Genomic DNA, 15027 nt, shown 5'->3' on the forward strand with positions numbered 1-15027 from the left:
ATCAATCAAGACATTACCTCCAAAGACTTGCCTACATGCCACCTTATAAAGGCATTTTCTCAATTAAGATAATTTCTTCCAAGATATGAATGTTTCTGTCAAGTTGAGCAAAAACAACCAACACGTGTATGAAATGCCCCAAACAAAAAATACTTAAAAGTAGATTTGTGGGTTGTAGAAAGAAGAAATGTGGGGAATAGTGAAGAACTGCTAATAGATACTTGATTTTCTTGGAGAGTGATACTTGACTTCCTAAGAGATAGATACCTGATTTCCTTGGAGAGTGATACAGCTTATACCAAAGTGCGACTGTCCAACTTTTCAAATAAGCTAAGAGCCAATGAAGTGTACATTTGAAAAGTGAACTCTGTGATTTGTGGATTGTATCTTAATAAAATGTTAATTAAAAAGAAAAATTACAGGGAAGAGGGTTAAAATGTACATGCTGATTCCAAAAGTCAAAAAGAGGGCCTGGGTTTTTATGGAGCACCATTTGAAAACCAAACCTATAAACTAGAGAGGCTTTACTAAGTGTCAGAGTTATATAAGAAATTAGAAGCACAGCTTATTTGACTTTACTTCAGCTTACAAGACTTGACATTCTGCAAGTATGGGAAAGCAACACAACCCTACAAATCTCTCTGAATGACTTTAGGCCATTTCCACCTGTGTGTTCTTCCTGTGTCCAAACCTTCTTTGGGGTAAATATTTAGTTTATTCAGAAAGTAGAATATCTCCAAAAAGCATTTCATTAAAAAATGAAGTTATTTAAAGAAAAAAATTCTGGAAGAGTTGGGGAATGGATTGAGAAGCACAGGGGGATAGAGACTGTGCAAGGAGACCAACAGAATCAACTAACCTGGACTCTTGGGCATTTCAGAGACTCACCCATCAACCAAAGAACATATAAGAGTTGGACCTAGGCCTCTGCATATATGTAGTCTTCATGTGGGTCCTCCACAAACTGGAGCAGGAGCTTAACCTGACTCTGTTGCCTGCCTGTGGATCCTGCTCCCCTAATTAGTCTGTCTTGTCTGACCTAAGTGGGAGAGGATGTGCCTAGTCCTGCAGTGACTTGAGGTGCCAGAGTGGGTTGGTTCCCTGGCAGGGACCTCCCCCTTCTCAGAAGTGAAGAGAAGGGGATGGAGAAAAGGACCATGTGAGATGTAAGGGGACACTGGGAGAAGAGGAGGGCCTGTGATCAGGATCTGAAGTGAATAAATAAATTAATAAAGAAAAATTGTTTATAATGATCTTGCATTACTACCTTTGTTTCAAAGGGTTATATGACCACATGTGACTACATTGTTTTGCCTGCCTTGCAACCATGACTTTGTTTCAGGAGCGATTAATTTGTTATACATATGTTCTGCTCTTGTAACACCTCAACATTTGCTTAACAAATCTCCCAGTTTGGAAAACCCCTATTGCTGAGCTATAATGTATTGTTTTCCTCACATCCAATGTTGACCTCTGGAACATCATCTTAGAGGGAGGGAGCCCATGTATATGAATAAACAAGGTTGCAACAAAGTGTCTCAGCTCCTCCCTGAACCAGTAATAGTCACAAGTTTTGTGTAGTTCCAGCATCTTATCATTGTATCTTAGACACAATGGTGAAGGTCAGAATGAATGGAATTGTCAATATTGGGAACCTGTTTGCCAGGGCTGCAATTTTCATCTGCATCTGACAAAGTGGAGTTTGTTGCCATTAATGACCCCATCATTGACGTCAACTACATCATCCACATGTTCCAGTATGGCTTTCCCCCTGGTAAATTCAATGGTACCATCAAGACTGAGAATGGGAAGTTCGTCATCAACAGGAAGCCCATCACTATTTCTCAGAAGTGAAAGCCCACTAACATCAAACGGGGTGATGCTGGTGCTGACTATGTTGTGAAATCTACCGGCATATTCAAAACCTTGGAGAAGGCCAGGGCCTACTTGAAGGGTGGGGCCAAAATGGTTATCATCTCTGTCCCTTCTGTTGATGCTTCCATGTTTGTGATTGGTATGAACCATGAGAACTATGACAACTCACTCAAGATTTTCAGCAATGCTTCTTTGTACCACCAACTGCTTATCTCCCTAGGCAAGGTCATCAATGACAACTTTGGTATTGTGGAAGGACTTATGAGCATAGTCTTAACATCACTACCATTCAGAAGCCCATGGATGGCCCATCTGGGGGCCCCTCTGTGTCATGATGGACATGGGGCTTCCCAGAACATTATCCCTGCATCCACTGTACCTGCAAAGGCAAGGTCATACCATAGCAGAACTGGCATGACCTTCTGTGTCCCTAACTCCAATGTTTCCACTGGGAATCACACAGGCACCAGGAGAATCCTGCCAAGTATGATGACATCAAGAAAGTTGTGAAGCAGGCTTCTGAGGGTCCATTAACAGGCATGCTAAGCTACATTAAGAACTAGGTTGTCTCCTGCAAATTTAACAGTAATTCTCACTTCTCCAGCTTTGATGCTGGGGCTGGTATTGCTCTCAATGATAACATTGTAAGACTCATTTTCTAATATGACATGGAAAATGACTACAGCAATATGGTGGTGAACCTCATGGTCTAAATGGCCTACAAGGAGTAAGAAGCCCTGGACCATGTATTCCAGCAAGGCCTCAGGAGCAAAGAGAGGCCTTTGGCTGCTGAGGAATCTCTACCCCAATTTGGCCTCCAATACTGAGCATCTCCCTCACAGTTTCCATCTGAAACACTCACAATTAAGGGAGGGGCCTATGGAGCCCTACTCTCTTGGATACCATCAATAAAGTTCACTGCACCTACCAAAATTAAATGTAGACAGACAGATAGATAGATAGATAAATAGCTAGCTAGCTAGCTAGATGATAGATAGATAGATACATAGATAGATACATAGATACATAGATAGAAATAGAAAAACATTTCTCATAGTAGGCAAATCTTTCATGTAAATGTATTTCATTCATATGCTTTGGAAGCCCAATATTGGTTCCTAGATAATTTTTTAAATCATGCTTTTAATATTATGCTAAGAGTTAAATAACATCTTTGGTCATGGTAGTATATGCTTATAGTCCTACACTTGAGTGGTGTCCAGGATGGTTAGAGTTAAAGGTCAAACTTGCATATACAGCAATTTCTAGGTCACCTTGAACAACATGAGATCCTCTCCAGTACAGACACACACACACACACACACACACACACACACACACACTATACAAATATATACATATATACACACACACACTATACAAATCTATACATATATACACACACACATACACACGCACACACACACAAACACACACATGCACATACACACACACACACACACAGTGTAATTAGGGATTATACTGATTTACTAAACTAGCAGCTGTAGATTCTCCTACAAAATTTATGCCTTCATGAGCCCTGGGGAGTTTCACAAGACACTATTTCTCTTTAATTTAGTTAATCTTGTGTTGAAATAGAGAGCTGTTGGTTACCTCCAAGTTATACCTACCACTATAGTACCTGTGGGGTTATTGTCACATGCTGGACACTCTTTTAGTACCTATGTGTCATAGTATTGTTTGTTGCGTCCCTCATTTGGTACCTTGCATAACGCCTCTGATACCATGAAAGCTAGGCCCCATAAATGGAAATTTCAAATAATTTCTAAGTGAAGGGATCTGGGCCCTTTTTCTCAAATGTCTTCCGCAATAGGGCCTACTTTCACCTCTAGGCCAATATCAATAGCCTATTACATTTGGGGAGTCTATTGGACCACATTAGCCAAGAAGGCTTTTTTATTATTATGCCTGGTGTTAGAGTTTTTGTTTAATTATTTGCCTCTTAGAAGGAGCATTATCAGCTCAAATGAGAAATTTTCATTTAAACTTTATATTCAGACTGGACAGATGACTGCAATATAGAAATAAAAGACAGAAAGTGGGCATCTTCATAAACAGGTTTTGTTTTTGTTTTTTTGTTTGTTTGTTTGTTTTAGCATAAACACATTTATTTACTAACCAAAGGTATGATCCTGGGTAAACCAATGGTTTGACATGGGTTTCAGGTAAAGTGCCTGTGACGAACACTCATGAAAAATAAAACCAAAGAAGTGAGGCAGTGTGGTTCTGTACGACCTGATCATTGAATTGAGATTATTCCCACGGGCAGCTGACTTCTGTCCAGGGTGACGAGTTAGCTCATTTCATTGTATCTTCGAGTACAGATGGCATTGATCATGACACATTCCACCACCATCTTCTGGTCCTTCATTTTTCTCGTTATCGTGCTTTCTTTCCCTTCCCACTTCTGGTGCTGGACCAGGGCACCGACTGCGAAGGTGCAGACTGTCTCAGTTTTCCAGCCATCAGCTGTGTTTTCATTAAACTTCTTTCCCAGGGTGCAAGAAAACACGGTCGTCTTCACTGTGCTCTCATTTTTTTTGTTTTGTTTTGTTTTTTTTTTCTTTTTCTTTTTTCTTTTTTTCGAAGCTGGGGACCAAACCCAGGGCCTTGCGCTTGCTAGGCAAGCGCTCTACCACTGAGCTAAATCCCCAACCCCTGTGCTCTCGGTTTTGACGGTGATGTTGTTGCCGTCACAGGTAATGATGCAGTCTGGTTTGGCCATGGCACTCATCTTCCTAAGAGCCAGCCCTACTACTAGCTTCTTCATGTAGTCCTCAAAACCTTGGCTTTACACCAGGCACCACTTCCGTTTGAGGTCCTTAAGGAGATGCGGTGGCGGGGGAGCTCAGGATATTTTTTTTAAGTCAGAATAACTGAAGGACCATAGTCTTTTGAGGAAGTAGAAACCATGTGCTATGGCACCAACGGCTTGGGCATTTACATGGCTTGAATTGGGGAAGGACGTGTCCTGATTAGGGGTTCAGTGGATAATTTTCCAGCCTCAGGTCTGCCCCTGCTGTTTCAAATAGAAATGCTCTATGTGGATAGTTATTCTTAAGAATAGGGTTTTCTGGGCAAGCATTTGCCAGACTGAGTTACTTTTAGCCTTTGCTCTATTTATATATTTGTATAGACTCATATGTATTTTTATTTTGCAGTATATTCCTTAGCCCTCATCAAAAAAAAATGTCTCTTTTCAACAGATGGAGACCATTACAGAATACCACAGGCAATTGACATGCAGACATGTATCCCTGTCCTAACAGCTACAGCTACAATACAACTCCTGCTCCTAAGGCCCCAGAATCATTCCATAAGTGGAAAGATTGTAAAAGCCAGAGAACACGGAGTTTAATAAGAGATTGTGTCTCCTAGTAATGTCAGGAAAAATACCCATAAAGTTTTACCAGCATGACTGCTAAATGTGAGCTGAACTAGGACAAATATATATAATATATATATATATATATATATATATATATATATATATATATATATATGCAAAATAGAAGGATAAAACCCACAAAAAATCTTAACCTACAAAAGAAGTACAGTCAACGAAAGTATCCCAAGAGTGTGATAAATCATGTTTACCAGTGAAGAGCATACCAATTGGTTATCCAAAATCAAATGGTCAGCCCTGAACGCGTACATGCAAGAAACAATACAGAGACAGAGCGTGCATACATATATACATGTAAAATAGTTAATGGAAAAAAATGCCATGAATATAAAAGAGAGAAAGATGGGGTATATTAGAGAGTTTAGAGGTTCAAAGGGGAAGGGTAAATTATTATAGTAAGGGTATAATGTCAAAAGCCTAAAAAAATAAGAAGAAGAAAAATAAAATATACAGAATCATTTGTATGTTAATATTGTATACTAGCAAAGCACACTTAGGACAATCATTTGCAGGTTGCTGCTTGGGAAAAATGAAGAAAACAAAATGAATAAATTGAATTGTAGAAGGAAAGGACATCTTTGTTTTAATGCTAAGTAAACTGTAGTTTTCTTTATTAAAAAAGGAAAAAATCCTGTGTGGTGTTTATTTACATTGTTCTAAGGGAAGGCGGGAAGAGTAACATAAAGACCTGGATTTTAGGAGTTTATCTCTTTTCTCATTGCCGTGACCATGTACCTGATAAAAACAACTCTGGAGAGCCTTCTGCCAAGGCAGATCATCAGATTGACTGCTCCTCTGTAGACCAAACAGTCTAAAGGCTTCCCAGGAGATCTGCTGCATGCAGGGAAACAGATCAGCAACTTGTCTGCCTCTCTGAAAACAACACAGCCTAATGGCCTCCCAGAACGTCTGCTACAGCCAGGGCCACAGCATCCCAGGGACCTGCAGCATCCCAGGGACACAAAAGGCAGGCTCCAGACAGAAACACCCAGGCCAGCTAACACCAGAGATAACCAGATAGCAAGAGACAAGCACAAAGTCATAAGCAACAGAAGCCAATATATTTTAGCATCATCAGAATCCAATTCTTCAAACACCAATACCATTGAAAACCAGGATGCTGATCTAAAATCCAATCTCATAAAGATAGAGTCTTTTAAGGGAGATGTAAATAACTCACTGAAAAAATACAGGAAAACACAAGTAAATAGATAGAAGTCCTTAAAGAGGAAACAAATTAATCCCTTAAAGAAATATAGGAACACAAAAAAGGTGAAGGAGTTGAATAAAGCAGTCTAAGACCCAAAGATGGGAGTGGAAACAACAAAGAAAAGACAAATGGAGGCAACCCTGAAAGTGGAAAACCTAGGAAAACGGTCAGGAACTACAGATGCAAACATCAATGATAGAATACAAGAGATAGAAGAATCTCAGGCATAGAAGATATCTTAGAAGATATTGATACAATTGTCAAAGAAAACTCAAAACAGTAAAAGCCCATAACCCAATACATCCAAGAAATCCAGGACACCGTGAAATAACCAAATCTAAGAGTAATAAGAATAGAAGAAAGCAAAGATCCCCAACTCAAAGGGCCCAAAAACACCTTAAACAAAATCATAAAAAAAAACCTTCCCAATCTAAAGAAAGAGATGGCCATAAATGTACAAGAAGCCTATAGAACATCAAATAGATTGGACCAGAAAAGAAAATCCAGTCATCACATAATAATCAAAACACTAAATGCCCAGAACAAATAAGGAATATTAAAATCAATAAGGGAAAATGACCAAGTAACAAAAAAAGTCAAATTTACCTATCAGAATTACACCAGACTTTCAACAGAAACCCTGAATGCCAGGAGAGTTTGATCCAAGGTCATACAGATCCTCAGAGAACAAAAATGCCAGCCTGGGGTACTCAACCCTGCAAAATTCTCAATCATCATAGATGGAAAAACCAAAATATTCCAGGATAAAACCAAATTTAAACATCATCTATCTAACCCTACAGAGGATTCTAGAAGGAAAGCTACAACATAAAAAGGGTGCCTACACCCCCCAAAAAATACCCAAAAAAACAAACTAACTAAAACCCACAAGATATTAATTATCTCACAACAAAAAGGAGAGAATCACATGCACATAATGCCGCTTACAACAACACATATAACAGGAACTAACAATTATATGTCTTTAATATCTTTAAATATTAATAAACTCATTTCCCCAATAAAAGGACATAAGCTAACAGACTAGATACACAAGCAGAATCCAGCATTTGGCTGAATAAGAAACATACCTCAGTAACAAAGACAGACACTACTTCAGAGTAAAAGTCTAGAAAAATGTCTTCCAAGTAAATGGTCCCAAGAAACAAGCTGGAGTTGCCATCGTAATATCCAATAAAATAGACTTTCAACCAAAAGTTATCAAGCAAGATAGGGAAGGACACTTAATATTCATCAAAGAAATAACCCACCAAGGTGTTTTCAATTCTGAACATATATGTCTAAATTCAAGGGTACCCATATTCATAAAATAAGTTTCACTAAAGCTCAAAACACACTTTGAATCCCACACAATAATAATGGAAGACTTCAAAACCCCACTCTCACCAATGGACAAGTCATTGAAACAGAAATTAAAGAGAGACACAATGCAACTAATAGAGGTTATGAACCAAATGGATTTAACTGGTATCTACAGAACATTTCATTCTAAAACAGAAGAATGTAACTTCTCAGCACCTCGTGGTACCTTCTCCAAAATTGACCATATAATTGATCACAAAACAAGTTTCAACAGATACAAGAAGATTGAAATAATCACATACATCCCATCATATCACCAAGGACTAAGGCTAGACTTCAATAACAACAAAAACAACAGAAAACCTACACACCCATGAAAACTGAACAACTCTCTACTCAATGATAACTTGGTAAAGAAAAAAATGAAAGACTTCCTGGATTCAATAAAAAGGATAACACAGCATAACCAAACGTATAGCATACAATGAAAGCATTGCTAAAAGGAAAACTTATAACCCTAAGTGACCTCTTAAAGAATTTGGAGAGATCCTACACTAGGAACTTTACAGTACACCTGAAAGCCCTAAAACAAAAAGAAGCAAACATACCCAAGAGGAGTAGAAGGAGGAAATAGTCAAACTTAAGGCAGAAATCAGCCAAATAGAAACAAAGAAAATGATACAAAGACTCAATAAAACCAAAAGCTGGTTCTTTGAGAAGATCAATAAGATAGAAAGCCACTAGCTAAACTACCTAAAGGACACAGAACCAGTATTCAAATTTACAAAATCAGGAATGAAAAGGGAGATATAACAGAAACTGAGGAAACTCAAAAAAAAAAAATCACCAGATCCTACAACAAAAGCCTAAAATCAACAAAACTGGAAAATCTAGTATAAATGGATGATTTTTTTCAGAAAGATACCAAGTACCAAAATTACACCAAGAACAGGTAAACTATCTAAACGGGCCCACATTCCCTAAAGGAATAGTAGAAATCATTAAAACCCTCAACCAAAAAAGCTTCAGGGCCAGATGGCTTTAGTGAAGAATTCAACCAGACCTTCAAAGAAGAGATGATAACATTTCCCAAACTATTCCATGAAATAGAAGCAGAAATAAGACTACCTAATTCATTCTGTGATGCCATACTTACTCTGATACCTAAACCACACAAAGACACAAGAAAGAGAGAGACAGACAAATTTTACTTTTGAATATTGATGCAAATATACTCAATAAAATTCTAACAAGCTGCATCCAAGAACACATGAAAACCATCATTCGCTGTGATCTAGTAGGCTTCATCCAAGAGATGCAAGGTTGGCTCAATATATGAAAATTCATTAATGTAATCCACTATATAAACAAACACAAATGAAAAAAAAATCACATTATCATCTCATTAGATACTGAAAAGCCATTTGACAAAATACAACACCTTTTCATGTTAAAAATATTAGAGAGAACAGGGACTCAATGGCCATATCTAAACATAATAAAAGCAATGTACAGCAAACCAACAGCCAATATCAAATTAAATGCAGGGATACTTGAAGAAATCTCACTAATATCAAGGACAAGACAAGGATGCTCACTCTCTCCATATCTATACAGTACAGTACTTGAAGTTCTGGCTTGAACAATTAGACAACAAAAGGAGATCAAGATGATACAAATTGGAAAGAAAAGATCAGGTATCACTATTTGCAACACACACACACACACACACACACACACACACACACACACACACACACACACACATATCCCACGCCTATGGTCACTTGATACTTAACAAAGAAGACAAAACTATACACTGAAGAAAAAAGACAGAATTTTCAACAAATGCTAATATAATTGGCATTCCGTTTGTAGAAGAATACAAATTGATCCACTTTATCTCTGTGTACAAATCCCAAGCTCAGATTGATCAAGGACCTCCACATCAAACCTAATACATTGAATCTAATAGGAGAGAAAGTGGGAAAGAACCTCAAACTCAGTGACATTGGTTGGAACATTTCCTAAATAGACTCCATTGGCTCAGGCACTGTGAATAAGAATTGATAAATGGATCCTCATGAAACTCAAAAGTTTTTGTAAGGTAAAGGACAGAGTCAATAGGACAAATCAGCAAACTACAAATTGGGGAAAACTCTTCACTAACCCCAAATTCAATAGAGGGCTAATATTCAAAATATATAAAGAACTCAAGAAGCTAACCTTCAAAAATCAAACAACTCAGTCAAAAAATGGGGTATAGAACTAAAAAGAGAATTCACAATAGAGGAATTTGGAATGGCAGAAAAGCACTTAAAGAAGAGTCCAAAGTTCTTAGTGATCACGGAAATACAAATCGAAACGAACCTGAGATTCCACCTTCTACCTATCAGAATATCTAAGATCAAAAACTCAGGTCACAGGACATGTTGGCAAGAAAGGGGAGAAAGAGGAACACTTCACCATTGCGGGTGAGATTACAAATTAGTACAACCATTCTGGAAATCATTCCGGAGGTTCCACAGAAAATTTGAAGTAGAGCTACCTGAGGACACAGCTATGCCTCTCTTGGGCATATGCCCAAAAGATGCCCCTCCACGCCGCAGGAGCACTGGCTTCTCTGCGTTCATAGTGGCCTTATGTGTGAAAGCCAGAAGCTGGAAACAACCCACAAAGAAAGAATAGATGCAGAAAATGTGGTTCATTCACACAATGGAATACTACTCAGCTATTAAGAACGAGGACATCATGGTTTTTTCAGGCATATGGATGGGGCTAGAAAATACCATCGTGAGTGACGTAACTCAGACGCAAAAAGACATGTATCATATGTACTCACTAATAAGGGTATATTAGCCAGAAAAGTACAGAATACGCAGGATACAATCCGCAGAACTCAAGAAGGTTAACAAGCCGAACGGCCCAAGTGAGGTTGCTCTAATCCCACGTGGGAGGGAAAATGAAAGCAACCACAGGGTTAGTGGGAGGGAAGGACATGGGTGGGAAAAGGGAGGGGGATGGCTAAAATGGAACATGATCAAGTATTGGTGGCAGTGAGGGCCAGCAGAATGAATGGAAACAGGCAACTCTGGGAGGTGGAAGTTAGGGGAACCCTCTAGAATGCACTGGACACTTAGGAGGTAAGAAACTGAGAATTTAAAGAGAGGGACCTTAGGTGAAATGCCAAACAGTGGGCAGAGGGAACTTATGGAGTCCCCTCCAGTAGAAAGACAGGGCATCCAGGGGAGGGATGGGGTTGCTATCCCATAGTCAAAAATTCTGACCCAGAATTGTACCCGTCTAACTGCAGGGACAAAACTTGAGAAGAGGCTGAGGGAAAGGAGGTCTAGTGACCGGCCCAATTTGGGATCCATCTCAAGGGGAGGCTCTAAGGCCTGACACTATTACTGATGGTATGGTGTTTTTACAGATAGGAGCCAAGCATGGCTACCCTCTGAGAGGTCCAACAAGCAGCTCATTGAGACAGAAGCAGATACTTACACCCAACCAATGAACTGGAGTTGGGGACCCCTCTGGTTGAATTAAGAAAAGGCTGGAAGAAATTGTGGAGGAGGGCGACCCCGTAGGAAGGCCAACAGTCTAAACTAACCTGAACCCCTGAGATCCTTCAGACACTGAATCACAAATCAGGCAGCATACACTAGCTGGTACAAGGCTTCCAACAAATAAACAGCAGGCAACTGCCTGTTCTGGACTCAGTGAGTGATGATATACCTAACCCTCAAAAGACTTAGGCCCCAGGGAGCAGGGAGGCCTAATGGGGTAGAGTAAAGGGATTAGGGATGTCCTCTTGGAGATGGGGAAGGAAGAATAGGATAAAAAGCTGTCAGAGGGTGAACCAGGAGGGGGATAAAAACTGAGTGTAAAAAAAAATAAAGATAATTAAAAAAAAAAACAACTCTGGGAAACCGTGGTTTGCTTTGGATTACAGCTTGATAAGATGTGGTCTACCATAGGATGGAATGAATAGTGGCAGGAGTGCGAGGTGCTGATCCCATTGTATCTGCAGTAAGGAAGAAAAGGTACAGGAAGCATGCCTGGGTGATCATATCTGAAGCCTAGCTCTTAATGCTCTAGACTGTCCTTCCTCCAGGGAAGCCTGACCTCTTCAAAGACTCCTAACCTTCCAGAAAAGCACAGGCAGCCTGGGTCCAGCTTTTTAACACAGAAGTCTTTGAAGGGGCACCACACATTCACCACATTCAACCACAGCAAAACCGAAATGTGCTCTTCATGGAGATGCTTTCACTGTGAGTGTATTCCCAGCCTTGAAACTAGCGGGCTGCATTTTATCACTTGGACATAGTCTCATTTTGGGGCAGTGGTTTGGGTGTGTCTACTCCTTGAAAACAAAGGACAACATTAGTTTTTAATGCTAAGTACACTGTACTCTCACTCACTCCTCCCCCCCCCCCCTCTCTCTCTATATATATATATATATATTGGGTGTGGTGTGTGTGTGTGTGTGTGTGTGTGTGTGTGTGTGTGTGTGGTACTTTTTGCCCTCTGTTTATGTTTAAGAAAAGAACAATCTGCAAAACCAAGACATAGTTCTTAGCAGTTCATTTCCGCAGAGCTTACTTAATACACTTAATACCTGGATGTCCAATAATTGTCATCCCTATACCCAAGTGCCCCATGGTCAAAGAGAGACTTTCACTTAATTAAGACATCTTGAGTTCCTTCTTCATTGAAGAGAGATTTCCTGGTCTGAATAATGAGTGAGCTCTCCTCTTCTCTAATTTATTGCCGGAAAGACACTTAGCCTTAGGAAGAGTTGGGTCTCTTTGCTTGTCATTGACTGACAGCCTCGTGAATCACATAGAGCTCCACAACACTGACAATTTCCCCTGTGGTCCAGCTTCATGCCTCTTGTTCCCTCTTTCCTCAGGGCTCTTTCCCAAACTCAACAGTGGGATTCACTTCTGCACGTACAAAAATATAAAGTCCATGATTTCATTTAATCAAATTATTTCAAAGATTTTAGCTAGGAGTGGTTCCATGACACTCTGGGGCATAACCCCATAGAGAATGGTTTGGTCATGTGTCAAGTGCTGTAAAACATTAACACATCTTTTAGCTGACCCATTCACTTTCTGAACAAACATTTACTGTTCTAAGGAGTTGACCAATTTAGATACAAGTATTTTCATATTATAAACAGAGAATCATTATTTAAGACCATAGGTTAAGCAACACATTCTTCTCTCAGAAGTTCTACTAAACTCTTCCACTTATTCATAAAGTTTCACTTAAAACATGAGCATGGTTTTTGTTAACCTTATGGCTAATATGTCTATTGTTTCTATATTTTCCTAAAAGATTTATTTTATTTTAGTGGTGTGGATGTGTTTGTGTGTGTGTGAAAATATATTAACTAGTATGTGAAGGTGCCCATGGAAGACAAAAAATGGCATTAGATCCTTTTGACCTCAAGTTTCAGGCCTTTGAGAACCGCCCAGTACAGGAGTATGGATCCACAGCCTGTCTTAATGATTGAGTAACAAGTTTTCTTAACTGCTGTTTCACCTCTGCATCTTCATCATATCTCCTCATGAAAATAATTACCACAGTGTTACTAAATCCTTTTTCCATAGGCTTATTACATACATGCTGTCACACACTGATGTGCTGTAGCAAAATAGTGGAACCATGTTTTAGTTCTCTCTCTCGTCTGCCATTCAACCAGCAGCAAGCAAATCATTCCTTTCCCTTACACATTTGATCCATCAGTTCTTGTTCATGTTTAAATCAAACCTCAGATATCAATCAAATCTTGTTTTTAAATATTGATTCATCATGATTTTTTTCGTTTTCTTCATCTCTCTCTTCCATAGACAAGCAGAAAAGTGGTGTTCTTGAAACACAAGTCCTTTCCTTCCATGGCTCCCAACAGTTCTAAAACATCCCATAACAAAAACACATTAAAACTGTCCCCAACTCCCCCCATTTCTGGAAATTATAGGCCTGCTGGTAACATGGCTTTCTTTCCCTTCGTAGAAGAAGGCAAATATTAACTGCCCTCGTCTTTAGGTTTGCTTTCCCAACCCCATAAAATATTGTGTCTTCAGTTTTCACAAGTCTTCTTATTTTGCAGTGCTGAGGCTAATTTTGTTCCTTCAGAATGATTTTCTGTGACTAATGAGAAATTAGTTCTTATTCTTTCCCATACTGCACAATTTATTTTTCTTCATATGACTCTGTCATAACTGAAACTGTTTTAAGTATTTGTTTGCTATCATGCTAATCTGTTTTCTTGACATGAACTTTAACTCCATGAAGAAAGAAATGTGTCTACTTTGTTATGGTATCCAGTGGTTAGTGTCTAGAGTGACTATAAAACATTATCTCCAAAGGACAAGTTCAACTGATGACACAGCAGGACTTTGTGTTTCTCAGAGATCCTTCTCAAAATTCACTGTTGCTTTATTCTTTTTCTTTTATGCTTGTTGTTTTTTCTCTTCATTTCTCCCTTTTGATTTTTGGAAAATTGTTGTAAATGTATGTCCCCTGACTACTAACTCAGTTTTTCTAACTATGCCCTTCTCCCTTTCTCACATGCACATATAGTTTAAATGAATTATTTTATTAGATGGTTAATAAAGGTAACTTTAAGGGGAAAGGATTTAGTTTGCTAGTATGTGGAAGGCATAGGGTTCAATCCTCAGCACTGAAGAAACCAAATGGTCAAGCTCTGTATTATAAATGTAGAAAACAAACATAACATGGCATTAGCTGTCTTCATTCATTTTACCCTTGGTCACAAGATAAAAGGTTCAAATTTGGCAGCACCTTTTGATTAAAGGTAGTCAGCTATATGTCACTTTAACACAATAATTCATGGACCCTCTTTAATTACTTGTGATAGGCGTCAGAAACCTCGTGGTTTCCACCCTGCAACCCTTCCTGGCTACCTTCAGCCATGTTAAGACTTTAAGCATGAAATGTCTGCCCCAGGCTTATTCAAACACAGGTTCCTCAAAATTTTTAAATTTTGTGGAGCCTAACTTTGCCATCAGAAATCAATCTCTGGTGAAGGGCCTGGACATCTGTTTATAGGCTGAGCTTAAACTCCCTGCTTCCTGTTTTGCCCAGTGAGAAATGTATGGATGTAAGCCTACCACCACAGTCTCAACTCTCTAAACCATGAGTTAAATATAGCCCTGTC

General features: G+C 39.0%; 2 pseudogenes; one reads left to right on the top strand and one right to left on the bottom strand.

The window, feature by feature from the left end:
* Positions 1–1613: 1613 nt before the first annotated feature.
* On the top strand, positions 1614–2606 carry LOC116902764 (annotated as a pseudogene).
* A 1583-nt stretch (positions 2607–4189) lies between these two features.
* Positions 4190–15027, bottom strand: part of LOC116904338 — a 30446-nt pseudogene continuing 19608 nt past the window's right edge.

This window comes from Rattus rattus, chromosome 6, assembly GCF_011064425.1.
Source record: "Rattus rattus isolate New Zealand chromosome 6, Rrattus_CSIRO_v1, whole genome shotgun sequence".
Taxonomy (NCBI): Eukaryota; Metazoa; Chordata; class Mammalia; order Rodentia; family Muridae; genus Rattus; species Rattus rattus.